Source organism: Nanorana parkeri, unplaced genomic scaffold (genome assembly GCF_000935625.1).
Source record: "Nanorana parkeri isolate BGI_ZX_2015 unplaced genomic scaffold, ASM93562v1 scaffold34, whole genome shotgun sequence".
In the NCBI taxonomy this organism is placed as follows: domain Eukaryota; kingdom Metazoa; phylum Chordata; class Amphibia; order Anura; family Dicroglossidae; genus Nanorana; species Nanorana parkeri.
In genome coordinates, this window is record NW_017306302.1 from 2,821,903 (window position 1) to 2,835,012 (window position 13,110).

Consider the following 13,110-nt stretch of genomic DNA (forward strand, 5'->3'; position numbering starts at 1 on the left):
CTGCATAGTATGTGGTAGTGTGGTGCATGGTATAATGGTATGTAGGTAACTTCTCCAGAGTCCGACGAACCCTACATTTTATAAATCACGCTAGTTTCAAGACTTTGTGATGGTGCTGAAAGCTAGCCTGCACCTTCCTTGCCTGTCCCTGTTAGCCCATCACTATAATGGGCCTACAAGTATCTAAACTAGTGTGTTAAATTGGTCCTGATTTTTGGGTTTGTTTGGCGCTGAAGAGGTCACCTATAGGTGACTTCTGCTTGGCACTATTATTGTACTGCCACAGCCTGTTCAGTTGTCTTTTAAATGTTTAGTCCATCCAGTACTGACGGGTTAGTTTTGGGTACATGACCTACCAGCGTCAACTATATATGCTCGCTAGCAGATGATTCAGTCCACAGTTCAATCAAAATGTCCTCTTTGGGTAGAGAAAGTTAAAAAAAAAATACCTTACACATCAAAAGGGGGAGGAATTTTCAGTTACCTCTAGTAAAGGGTAGAGTGGAGACTGAATTATACAGCCAATGAAAACATTTCTTACTTTCAGGGTAGGTCTTATTTTCGGGGAAACAGGGTACATAGTGCTTGTTGCTCAGCCAGCTACAGTCAGGCAAGTCCTGTTTTAAAAGTTGTGGTCCCGGGGCTCTATAGTTAGGAAGGTATTCCCTGAGCTGGGCATACAGATGTCAGGTTTTACTCCATGTTAACCAGGTTCAGTCGCCTTTGGATAGCAAAAATTATCAATGCAGCCTAGTACCAACAGTTTCAATCAGTTTTTTTGTGTGGTTGCATTGACCTATTTGGTCATTGATGTCGTTAAATGTGCCTGAAACTATACCTGTGTATGTCCACCATAGGGCTCGGGTTTGACTGCGTGCCATGTGAGAACAGTGTCTGAGAGTTGGACCATTTTATTCAACGGATTAGTTTTAATCTATGTTGTTCTATGCTTTGAGCATTGACGGTCTGTTCTTGCATCGATACATGCAGCAGCTTGAGTGGGTTTTTCATGCAGTGCAGTGATAGATGTCCTTATTCGAATAGCTTCACTGCAGTCAAACTTAACGTGAAAAACCATTGACCTTTCTGATCTGTGAAGCTGCACTTGGAGCAAGGCAATATAATATATGCAAGTGGTAAGCTACTGCCCCCACTTCCCCATCTCATATATAATGCCCATTGCAGACTTCAGATTAGTGATAGCCTCATCCCCAGATCATGGTCTACACCAATTCCAGTGGCTTTTCCATCCTCTTCAGACTGCCTACAGAGCATATTATTATTATTAGCCCGTGAGGGCTTACAGTCTAAAAGGGAGATTTCCTTCGTAGGTAATATTGGATAAGTCATCTACTGGCAGTCCTGATCTGTAGTGGGCACTCTAGGGAATGAGTGGGCAGTTAGCCAATTCATAATTCAAATTGTTGTTAACCTTTAGACCCCATTCACACTGAGCGACGAGTGATATTGAGCGATATTGCGCGACTTTTTCCTATTGGGCTGTATGCAATCAGGAGCAAAATCGCTCGAAAAAAGGGTCATGTAGGAGCTACAAGCGATATTGAGGAACGAGATGTGAACAGCTCCATTGAAATGGATTGGAGAAGCTACATAGAGCAATATCGCGTGGAAATATGAGCGATATCGCTGCAAAAAACGCTCGATAAATCGCTCAGTGTGAACCGGGCCTAAGTGCTGAACTGCATCAGAACTGAACAGTTTGTTTCCTAAGACTAGCCAGCTACTACCCTCCCTCCAGAGTTCCATAGATTAGTTTCCAATGGTCAGTTCTGTCCATTCAGCCAGTTAATCCTTCATTCCTATGTTACCCATAAACATGACATGGCAGTCAGAAGACCCCTTTGCTCTCTGTAGAAAGACCATAACATAAATGGGCACAATCATTTTGGCAAAGGATGCATATTTATTAACTGTGCAGGCAGCAGCTGGTTGCTGTGGAGGAACAGCGATTATCTGGGAACATCTATTTCCAACTATCATTACAGCCTCAACAGGCTTTAGGCTTGTGTTGATGGCATCAGCTTGAGATGCTTCTGAGATCTTTTAGAATTAATTGACCGGTGCATTTGGCCTCCTCCTGACCTGCTTCAAGCAGATTTTGTATACTGATAGACTTGTATGAGAATGCAAATTTATTGACACTGCCTGGGATGTCTACAGACCTCACTGAGTGCCTGCTGACATTCAGTTGTTTTCTGTTCTAATTGTAATCAGGCAACCCGTGTCCGATGTTTGCAGTTGAGCTTGAGCCGAATACTGTGACCAAATGCCGCCACTAATCCTCCATCAGAAATTTGGACTACCCCATTGACTAAAGTAGGCTGTTCTTACTCCAGGAGATGGAGCAAAGGAGGTGCTCCTACATTGCTTTTTCAATTTAGGATGAACTTTGGCTTTAAGAACACTGAATAGTCAATTAAGACATTACACGGCACTCTATGGGATATTATAATATTGTAAATCAAGGCCGGCACCGTTTATCCTCGACTGACAGTCAGTAGTTATTTGGGCGTTACAGAGATTTTAGTTCATCAGTTCAGCATTTAGTTCTTCCCACCCAAATCTACTATTTCAGTTTGCTATGTTTACTGCTTGAGTTGAATCACATTCCAGGTTCTTGTGTGTTTATTGGGCCTGATGGGACTTAATACTGTCCACAGCCATGATTTAAAAAAAAAAAAAAAGAATGATGGTGTGACCCTTCCCTGATCTTTATGATGGATGTTAAAGAATAGTTGACATATGAACCTATAGAAAAGTGACATCTCAGATGTGTTGATGGGAGGACATCGGCTATTTTGGGTTCCAAGCATAAAAGATACCAGCCTGTGATTTGTTTCATGGGTGCCGATACAGAGCACACATACTAGTTTTGGGTGAAGATGGCATTTCAAGAAGTACATTTAGGCTTTTCATCAATGTGCTGCATTTTCTCTTATATGACCATACTTCAAATCCGACAAGATGGCATAGATATTTTAGGAAATATGGACAAAGGATAGAGGCTGCAGTTGTTGATTTTCTCCTCCTCAAAATGCTAGTTGCCTATCCATCATGCTGATCCAGTGGCTTCAGCACTTACTGGGCCATTGGGCTGGAACAAATACGCTGATCGGGAGTTTTGACTGGACTCTATGAAATCTGCATTCTTGAAAAGGTGTTGTCTCCCAATTTACTCACATCATTCTGAAAGATTACTCAACTACTTCCTGGTTCAGATTTAAAGCTTCCTGTGTCACCTGCCTGCTTATTGTACAATCAATCAGCAGTCTCACGAGGCTGATTCATAGAACCATGAATTGGTATGATCAAACTGATTCACAGGACCATGAGATGGCAGTGTGATAATGCTGGTTCATGGGATCAGTGGAGTGATGATGCAGATTAATGAGACAATTAATTGGTGGTGAGTCACGAGACCATGAATGGGCAGAGTGAAGATGCTGATTAATGGGACCATGAATTGGCGGGGTGATGGTGGAGGTTCAAGGGACCATGAATTGGCGGGGTGATGGTTCAAGGGACCATGAATTGGTGGAGTGATGGTGGCGATTCACGAGACCATGAATCGGTGGGGTGATGGTGGCAATTCACCGGACCATGAATTGGCGAAGTGATAGTGGAGGTTCAAGGGACCATGAATTGGCGGAGTGACGGTGGCGATTCACGAGACCATGAATCGGCGGTGTGATGATGCTGGTTCATTGACCAATGAGAAGGCTTGAGAGCTGACACAAGATTATGCAAATCTGAATCGGGAGTGTTACTTGCCTGGCTGGGCAGAATCACAAGATTGGCTGAACACAACTGAAAATCCTTTGGCATGTAAACCAGTTCACATATATGTATTTTAACTGTGTATTTAGTTATTTGTCCGGCGTTGTGCTTAATAAGCCTAATAATGTTAAGAAGGTTACAGTGTAACTTTTTATTAGTACATTTATTTTTATTTTTCAGGGGATGGGGCTCACTGCCTATTAATGCCTTAGTCAAGCACTTGACTACTGGTGGTAAATGAACTTTAAGTGTGAATGCCTTATTAAGGTTGCATGATCTGTGAAGCAATGCCGTCAGGTACTTGTATATGTGTTTTTCAAACCAATATGAAACAGTGCAGTGTCTGATTAGACAGTTTTTGTGAAATGTCTCTTTTACTATATATACATCTGTTTCTGCAAACACAGACACTTTGTAAGTATATATCCATTTCCTGCTTCTCATTACATCCTCTAATAAACTATCCTAACATTGTGTATGGTCTTTGATTCTTTGGGAAGGGAGCGCATTATTATGGGTTGTCAATGAAACTGTTCAATGTCAACCTATTGTGTTTGTAAGTGGCACTAGTGAAGATGTAATGTAAAGCAGTGGTTCTCAACCTGTGTAACCTGAGGACCCACATTTGTCTTTGGTCATAAAGTCACGACCCAAGTTGCACTGCACTGGAATGCACGACATTGCAGTACCGCTCGTTCCGGTGCGGGCGATCAAACTGTAGGTGGGAGGTGCGTTTGGGGTGCCATTCAAGTGAGTGGTACAGCGAGTCAGTTGCACAGAACTGTGTGATTAATGCACTGTACTAGTGTGAGTGGGCCCTCAAAAACACTGGCAGACACAATCTCACAGACACATACATACTCCAAATTTTTTTTTTTTTTTAAGCTCCACCCAGTCTCCGTATCTTACGAGAACTGGAATGGATCCTCAGCCTGGGGTCCAGTGTGGGCTGTTGATGGAGCTCCATCCATATGTGCATTGCTTGTACAGTTCCCTCGTGTGCCCTGTAGAGGTGACGGGAGCCAAAATGTGACATCACTCTGGTCCAGGCACCTCTACAGGGCACACAAGGGAGCTGTAAGCAATGCATGCCTGGATGGAGATCCCTCACTGCCATACTACCGCCCCCCCCACCTCCCCCCATCCCACCTCAAGCTGACACTTGGTGCCAGGCAGCATATTTTGAATGGCTGCTTGGTGCAAAAACTGACAGTGCTGCACTAGGGGGAGGCTGAGGAGCCTCTCACCTAGAAAAGTGGAATGCATGCAGCGACCCACTAAACACAGGGTCGCAACCCTCTTTTGGGTCACGACCCACCAGTTGAGAACCAATGATGTAAAGGATGGACAGCTTCATGTAGAATGCAGGAGCCGGTATTCATCCACTGGGGACATTAGAAGGTTTACTTATTCAAATATTGTTTTTAGGGATTAAAGGATGGCAAGGATTTTTACGGAAGACTGGTTAGTAGCCGTAATTATAATGCTGGCCATACAGCAGTAGACCTGTAAAAATAATACAAGGTGAGAGTTCTTCTTTAACACATTATGCGCCTTTTGTGAGCTGAGTAATTAATAAGTAAGAAAATAACCGCTAAGCAAGAGGAAAAAAAGTTTTGTGAATTGAACCCGTTTTTAGGGCTGCAACCAACTAATTGATTTAATCAATGAGAAGAGTTGTCAACTATTCTCATTACGGATTAGTTGGTGGGATCCCCTAGGTCTCTCCTCCATGCTGGGAAGAGGGCAAAGCAAGCAGTGGGCGGGTGTAATAGCCAGCCTGCTATTACAATCTGAAATGGCCAATAGCAGGCTGGCTCTATTCCTCTGCCCACTACCTGCTGTATTTACAGTCAGCTGCCGTCAGTGGAATCTTGCCACTGGCAGCTGTCTTTCCCTGGCTGAAGCTATTCAAGCGCCATGTGCTTACAATACAATTGTTAAAAAAATAGAAGTTGAGAAAAGTCATTTTTGGTTTTGGCCTGACAAATTTTGCTGCGGGAGGTGCATTGCAGTGCCATTAATTTCAATGGCACCCCAAACAGGCCTCCCACCCAGAGTGCTATGACATGCAATGCTATGCGTTCCAGTGCGATTCCAAAAAATTGTGCGTGCAGTTTTCGAAGTAAACTTTGTAACACTGCATTTGTGTATTTTATTTTAAATTGATGTGTTTTTTTTTTTTTTTTCTGATCATTAGTTGCTGCCCTACCTATTTCTTTCATAATTGCCACCACAGGAAAGAGACAGAAGTGGAAAAGCAAAAATCTCCCAGCACATTCAGCCAGCCTGCAAAAAACAAACAAACAAGAAACTATTCGGGTTAAAAATAGTAGTTTTAGTTGCACAACTTTTACAAAATATGTGGAAGCCATACTGCCTTGTCAAGGCCCCTCTGTGCAGTGTAACCTAACTCTAACCTAGGAGAGGCTCCATCTTGGAGCATATATAGCAAAGAATGAATTGGGTGCAGGTTTGCCAGAAGGCAGCCCTTTCCTCCTTAAAATGCACAGGGACACACCAGAAGCCCAGCACATCACAATGGCAGCTGAAGCCCCCAGTGTATCCCCCCAACAAATCCAACTGGTGGTTTCACTTGTTAAGACTGCAGTGCAAGTTTTAGCTTATTCTGTTTTCAGGGAGTTTACATAATTATCACCCTCTAGTGGTAGAAGACTAGAATGCCATGAAAGCTGTCTGTCTTTCAGAATTTTTCTGTAGCCAATGCCAAGACAAGTCTTTACATCGGGCATGGAAGATGCTCATACTGATAACCACCTACCCTGATATCACCAAGCATATTGCTACATGGAGTCCATTTCATAGCAACAGGGATCCTGCTTGAAAGAGGTTCGCCAAGACAAAGTACACCTAGTTCTAACGCAAAAAGACAGTTTATTATTTAAAATCCTTTGTTGGGTGAACATTTTTTTTTTTTCCATTTCTAAAGGGAAGTGCTGTTTAGTGCCACTTCACTAGATACACTAAATGTATCTTATTTGTGTATCACTCGGCTGTAGATCCTCAAACCATCTCGGAATGCGGATGGCGGGTGCATACTTTTGTTCCCCATGATCCCTGTTATATCATAATAAAGCAGAACTTTCCCTTTCATGCTTTGGCATATGTTGGTAGATATAGGACAGGAGGTGGTAAGAATCTGCAATGAAAGTTGCCAAAATCCTTGCAATATATCAAATTGGCTAGGAATTAAACTCCTATTGCACCAGCTAAGACTGATAGATGTAGGGCGGGTACTACATGCCCCCAAAAGGGACTACACCTATTTCTCCCCATCACATAACTCGTTCAGTAGATTGGATTACTCTTTTTTATCTCTCAGCCATTATTGGATCAGGCTCCCTCTGCTCGCATTGGTCTCCGCATTTGGTCGGACCATGCCCCATTTTTCTTCTCCCTGGGTATATCCCACAGACGCCACACGTCCTTCACGTGCCGTCTCAATGATAACCTGCTACAGGACCCTCTCTGTTTAAATGAGGTTTGGAAAACCATCCAGGATTTTGTCCTGATCCATGCCACCGTCTCCACCCATCCACTGACTCAATGGGAGGCCTTAAAATGTGTGATCCGTGGCGTTTTCATTAAACATGGCTCCCGTCTTAAGAAAGCTAGAACATCCTGCATTGTCGAGCTACTAACTTCTATCTCCACCCTTGAGGGCATTCATAAGTTCAATCCCCTTGCTTCTGTATATGTGTACCTCTCCAAAGATAGGCGGGAACTGCTATCCATCCTAGACTCCAAATCCCGCGTTGCTAGGGACAGGGCATGTAAATTTAGGTATGAGGTGGCTAATAAGTGTGGTCACCATCTGGCTAGGATTCTACATCCTCGTTTCTTGCATTACTTTATTACCTCTCGCTACTCCACCAAAATACACTCTACAGCAGGTATTGCCCAAGCATTTCGCAACTATTATTCAGCATTATATAACGTTCTTGCCTCCTCCCTTGCAGGGAAGCGACCCTGAATCTTTGCAGTCTTATTTGGACCGTACTGCCCTTCCCATATTGGACCCTGCGGTATTCCAGCGATCTAGACTCCTTATTCACTACAGAAGAGGTGGCACTGGCGATTCGCTCTCTCAAGCTGGGTAAATGTCCAGGCCCGGACGGATATTCTCCTAGATTTTTTTAAGGTGTTTGTCGATCTCCTTTGCCAATCCTGGCCCGTTTGTTTAATTCTGTAAATGACTCTCATCCTTTCCCCTCTAATATGTTAGCGGCTCACATTTGTGTCATCCCAGGCCGGGTAAAGACCCCTCTTTGTGTCAAAATTATAGACCGATCTCATTGCTTAATGTAGACATCAAGCTATTTTCTAAGATCCTCGCCCTCTGTATCTCCCCGTCACTGCCTTATCTTATCAACGCAGAGCAGGTGGGGTTTGTCCCCGGTCGAGTTTCCTGGTTCGGCAGGATTGACGCTTTAAAAATGGAAATTCTCCAGAAACTATTGTATCTTTTTCAAGCTATCCCCATCATTCCTCCTAAACACTTCAAGTCTCTGCGCTCTTTAGCTATTCGCTTGGAAGGGGGGCTGGTCACACCTGCGATACAAGATTCTATGTAGACACAAATCAAATGGGGGTGTAGGCCTGCCGGGCTTTGAATTATACCATAATGCCACGCTCCTGGCCAGGATGCTGGATTGGTTCCCCTCACCATCTCAGCTACCCAAACATACAGTGCTTAGTGAACAAGACCTGTGCCCAGTAGACCTGAGAGCCCTCCTGTGGACCCCCCCTCGACTCAAGCGTCCCCTTTCAGCCTTCTCCTCTTACCATAGCTGTGCTGCGTACTTGGCACTCTTTGTGCACCAGCCACAACTTGTCAACTTTACCTGGTCCTCTCTCACCTTTATTTGACAATCCATCTCTCCCCGTCGGTATAGCTATTAAGTGGTCGCAATAGGCGAGATTGGCCTACGGCGAGAGATTTTGTGAACTCATCTACTGGACGATATGTTGCTCCGGAAGTCGGCTGCCGTGTGGCCGCTCCTCACTGGCTTCTTGACCTTCAACTATCCGAGTTTTGTAAAGCTCTCCATTTATCTGACATGGTTCATAGACCCCTGTACGCCATACAATATCAGTACTTTATGGTATGTTGAGAGAATCTTTCCAACAGCCACTGCTGGCCTTTCAACCAGATGGTAAAAGGATCCGGTTTCTCTTCATTGTATCTTCCCTTACTCTCCGGATCTTTGCTGGCCGTGCAAGGCGGTAAGTGGCACTTACATACATATATGGTGGGACTGTCCCGATTCTTTCGTTCTGGCACAACGTTTTTGCAGTTTACAATCATTTATACGGTGAGCAATTACAGCCTTCTCCTGCAATAACCTTACTATCCCTATTACCAGGCCCACGGAAAACTCAGAAAACTATTCTTTTGAAACACTTCTTGGCCGCAGCCAGGCAGATTATACGCATTTTGGAAACAGGCAGTTACCACCACCACCACCCCCCCCCCCTTTGGGTCAGTCAAGTTCGTGACATTATGCAGATGCAGGAGTTACTAGCGGCAGATACTGATAGCTCAGCTAAGTTTTTAACTCAATGGAGTGTGTGGGTGCATTATTCATCCTCACCGGTACTCCTGTAACCACTTTTTGCTGAATCCAGGGGTCGTCATGGAATCGTTCCCATTTTGGTCATCGGAAGACAGCTCTCCCAGGGTCCTCTATTCCCCTTCTCCCCCCTGAATTTCCTCTCCTCTGATCTTTCTCGCTATGGTTCTTCTCCTTCTGCACAATTTCTTCTTTTTCTCTCTACCTTGATAGAACAATTAGCTTCTTTTGCTCCCCCCACAGTGGTGATATTTGTCGCACATCGATATGTTTTCCTATACGCTATACTACCATTGTACCTTTTGATGTAGGTCTGTGGCAGGCCTGCATAGAGTGGACGGTTATCACCTCCTTTTACCTCATATTGTTTCCACATACGTATGCTCTACCTACCTACTCTCCAGTTGTCACCTTGTACAATGTACTGTTTGTAGCTTATCTAGGTTTCATTTTATTGCCACTTATGGACCAAAGCCTTATGTTGCAAACTTTCATGAGAATTGTTCTTACGGTTTGCTTTGATGTGTTATTTCTAATTTCTTAATAAAGAAAAGATTCAACTCTAAAATTGGCTAGGAACATAAAAATGTTTTTCTCAACAAAACGGAAAGAATTTCACATTAAGCACACCGTGCACATCATGGACCAAACTTGATATTTAAAGGGCTTTGCTTCTACAGAAGAAGATCAAGGAGTGTAGACTTCACTTATGTGGTTTCAGAAGACACAATTCTACATTCCAATGTTTAAAAAGTATTTTCAGACAAAAATGAGATCTTAGTTATAAGGAAGAACCTGATTGGGCTTCTTACCAATCTTGGATACTCAAAACTCTCCCCTGCCATAATTACTGATTATTTTCTAATCCACCTGAGAGTTTTGGGTGTGCACATTTAAGCAGCTCCTCTTGCAATCGCAGTAATAAAAGATAAAGAATACAGCAGGGAGAGTGGGAACCCATCAAGACAACCAAAGTAAATGTGCAGGCACAAACTCAACAGAGAAATCTCACCAACAGAATGTATTGTAGAAAGCTAAGCCGTCTTTTATTTATATTTACCAAAAAGTAAAATATACATTTTAGGTGGCCTGACCCTTAAGTTAGGATGTCATTCACACTACAAACAGGAATAGGGATGACACCAAAAATAGGTCATTTCTTGGAGTAGACCAAGGTTTGGGCAGCATTAATCTGCAGTAAGGATGAAAGCTAATAAGCTGCCAGGCCAAAAGTTGATGTGACCTCATGACCAAAACTTTTAGTTTTATACGATATAACATGGAACCTGTCTGCATACAAGAATTACTTGTTTCAGACACAGAGGGGGGGCCAGTTCAGACCCACAGCCTAATCACACAATTCCACTTACCATAAGCACAAAAGGTAGCACTCTTGTTCCATAAATGACTGATTCTTCAAACCATATGACATGAGTGTTGTGGCTGCCCTCTGTTAAGAGAACAAAAAGCCAAACCTTTTTTGGCTTTATTCATCTTTTGTGTCAAAGGAGTATATTTACTAATGTCCTCCTGTGAGCCAAAGTCAGCATGTAGAGAGTTACTGCCCACCATATGCTGACAGCGCAGAGTCACGCTGCAGCCGGGAAAGATCAAGACAATATTGTTGGGATCCTCTCTGCTACCAGATTGACAGCTGGATCTGCCTCTCTAGAGCCAGCACCAGCTGTGCCCACCCCCTCCACTGTCTGTCCCTCCAATGCACGCCAGCTCTAAGTATTGGAAAGAGTAAATTTTACTCTCCCAATACATCTCCTTTAATAAGAGTCCTCAATATAACTTCAAAGTCAATGAAGATCAGATTTTAGGAGCCATTCATGCACCAGAAAATTATTTGGGGGTCAGGAACATTTGCTTTCTTCTAATTTCTGAGCACAATGCTGATTACTACAACACAGGTGCCCTTCAAGCAGTAGTATAGAGTTTGTCATGTTAGTGGGAAAACCTGCCCAAAAATTATTACACCAAAAATTGTCCCTGTTAAAATAGAAAACAGACTTTTTTTTTTTTTTAAAGCTCATGTCAAGGCAACATAAAAAAAATGTCTATCTCGGCAATACATGCACATTTCCCCCATGTTTCATCCTTTTAAACAAGTACAGAAACATAACTGTTGCTGGGGCAGATATATAGATGATGTGTTTCTATCTTTGTCTTTGACATAACACAGCGGGGATGATTTGATAAGGCATTTGTGACACATTTCTAACAATGAGTATGCAGTCGGCAGTCTTGTGCCAAATAGAAAAAAATGAAAACCCTGCAACATTTTCATTATAAGTGCTGACACGTGCCACAAATTCAACAATTCTTATTAGCGAAACCTTTACTATATGGCGCTATTGTGACCAATTCATAAAGAAAAATACGGCCATATTGAAGGTAAATAGACCTCTTCCATATTGGAGTGAATTGTTAATTGTGTTACACGTGTCATTATTGTATCCCATCTTTCAGACTATTTCGCCACAAAATGTATCTTTCCTTCCAAATAGTTTCTCTGCCTGTACAACTTGTTGTAATGCCATGAGACAGTTTTCTAAAGAGCATATACAACACTCTTAATGATTTGCAGGGAATATATTTTCAGCTCTAAACGCCTAAGCACATGTTGCCAGCCCTGACTACTTCATCCCTAAGGGATTAAAAAAAACCCACAGACCTCATCTGGTCTTCATTAGCTCACATGATTTCTGCCAGGGCCAACAGATATTTCTGCACTTATCAAACAGATATCACAAAACACTTTTAATGGTATATTTAACAGACCCAAAGGGAGCAAATAAGAGATGTCCATTGTTAGGATTTACATATACTTTACGTTGCTAAAACACAGGGCCAAAGAAGATAAAAAAAACTAAAAAGGGGAATTTATCAAAACTGGACAGAATCTGGAGCAGTTTCCCATAGTAACCAATCGGCTTATCTCTTCAATTTGTTCAGTTCAATTTGTTCAGTTAAAGGGTTTCTAAAGCCTCTGTTTTTTTTGCATATATCTACTGCTAGCAAGCAGTAGATACATACAAAAAAGTAAAAAAAATAAATAAACCGTTTTAACAGAGGTTTAAACTTACCCCGTCTTCGCCGCGTGCTCCTGTTGAAAATCTGAAACTGCTTGGGCAGCCGCAAAGCATCTTGGCGAATGCACAGTTCGGATTTTCGGCCGGGAGACGAGGAGAGACTCAAGGTAAGTCTATGGACGTGTGCACCTGCATGCAGACACCATGGGACAGGAAGTGCCAGCAAGGACAGAGGAGTCAGCGCCGGATCGGAGACCCGCCGCAGCACCGGAGGGACAGATGAAAAACATCAGGAAAGAAGATGATCGGATTAAGAGACATCATTTAAGGTAAGTGCTGACAAACATTGGGGGAGGGAAAAAAATGTGACTTTAATGTCACTTTAAGCTATGAAAATGAAAAATAGAAGTTGATTGGTTGCCATGGACACTGCTCCAGATTTCATCTGCTGCAGTTTTGATACATTCCCCGCTAAATATCTCAGTCATGGCTAGATGCCCTGTAATGCAAGGCAGGCTACATATACAGTAATAGATGCTCTGCTTTTTTTGTTTCTTTTAGTACCCAAGTGTTGCAACAAGGGTTAAATTACCCTGTTCTGGCAACATCTTGGAAAAGTGGGCCGTAGTTCTCACACACAAGCAATGGCCCAGTTCTGATACACCCCCCTGCATACTGTT